Here is a 1,560-nt window from a genome sequence, read left to right on the forward strand (position 1 = left end):
TGTGTGTGTGTGTGTATGTGTGTGTGTGTGTGTTGAATCTTTTGCTTGTTTCAATCATTTGACTGCGGCCATGCTGGGCACCACCTCGAAAGACTTTACTCGGACGAATCGACCTAGGAACTTTTTTTTTTAAAGTCTGGTACTTATTCTATCGGCCACTTTTGCCGAACCGCTAAGTTACAGGGATGTAAACACTCCAACACCAGTTGTCAAGCAGTGGTAGAGAACAAACACAGACACCACACACACACACGTATATGTATATACATGTACATAAGTACATCGTCATCCAATATCCACTTGAGATGTCAGATTTTGATTTGAAAGACAATGAGGCTGCTATTTTTAGCCGTTCGATCAGTCACGAAGAGCTCGCCCGTTGGATGATATACCAAGAGAAGTCATATCTTTAATGCTTAGGTCAGAAGATGCTTGAAGTGAGGAGAAAGATTGTTATTTATTTAAGTAAATATAATTCGTTTACTCTTAATCTCTTTCTACTGCTTTTATCTTATTTTATTTTTGTTAGTTTTTTTTATTTTAAAGTAATCCTCATTGGAATATCTATCAAAGAATGTACTGAAATCAAAGTAAAATAAACACCATTTTATGTTTAAAAAACGGATTGATGGTGTCCGAAAGAGGTTAAACCGCGTTGTGGTATCGTCGCGTTTCTCTCATCAACTGTTTCACGCTAGACTTAAAATTGTCACCAAGACATGGTTAAACAGCTTCACTAATACTTCAGCCACGCACTCTTTGACAGAAACCGTGTCAGATCGGTGTTTATAGCTGTAAAACCAATGGGTAATTGGGGAGTGATGAGTTTGCCAGCTCCAAGTTTTCTGCGGAGATGACACGACAAGCTTCGCTTAACCTTAGGGTAATCGTTCTTACAGGACTTTTAAAAAAAATTATATACACCCCACTCCCCAGCTTTCTCTCCTTTGCGTGTTATTCTTCCTCCACGCTTCAGTAAGTAAATAAATCTTGAGTAGAAAAATAAGAACAAGAGTCGGTTGAAAAAAATAATACAAGAATCAGTTAAAAAAAAAAAAAGAATCGGTTAAAAAAAAAATGGCAAAAATCTTAATAAAATATTGGTTGAAAGAACTAAACTGTTGAATTGATGCAGTGTCCATGTAAAAATCTGCATGTTTTATTTTCTATTTTCCCTTCATCTGCATACATTTTCTGTCTGACATATTCTATAGTCGTGTTGCCTTAATCTAATTTTCTTTTCTTCTTTCAACCATTTACAAACAAGAGTATATATACCTCCTGAGATACTTCAATCCTGAACAGAAAGAAGAAAGTTAGCAACAGAGGGGAAAAATAGATAGCTAGATAGATAGATAGATAGAGGGAGAGCGAGAGAGAGAGTGAGAGAGAGAGTGTGCGTATGATGGCTGAAATACAAGATTGGCATTTAACACTATAAATATTTTGGCTCGATATGCTGTGAGCCATGATACGACGTGAGTTGCATTTAAAGTAAGTGTGTGTGGAATTGAATCTGCTGCCGAAACAATCTAGACAATATATATATATATATATATA

The 1,560-nt window shown here is 36.1% G+C and overlaps 1 protein-coding gene across 1 annotated transcript in view; it reads right to left on the reverse strand.

Moving 5' to 3' along the window:
* LOC106874359 (extracellular matrix protein 3) overlaps window positions 1–1,560 on the reverse strand; it is a 553,132-nt gene that overhangs the window by 300,083 nt on the left and 251,489 nt on the right. The gene's annotated exons all lie outside the window — the stretch shown is intronic.

The sequence above is a fragment of the Octopus bimaculoides genome, chromosome 2, assembly GCF_001194135.2.
Source record: "Octopus bimaculoides isolate UCB-OBI-ISO-001 chromosome 2, ASM119413v2, whole genome shotgun sequence".
Lineage (NCBI taxonomy): Eukaryota > Metazoa > Mollusca > Cephalopoda > Octopoda > Octopodidae > Octopus > Octopus bimaculoides.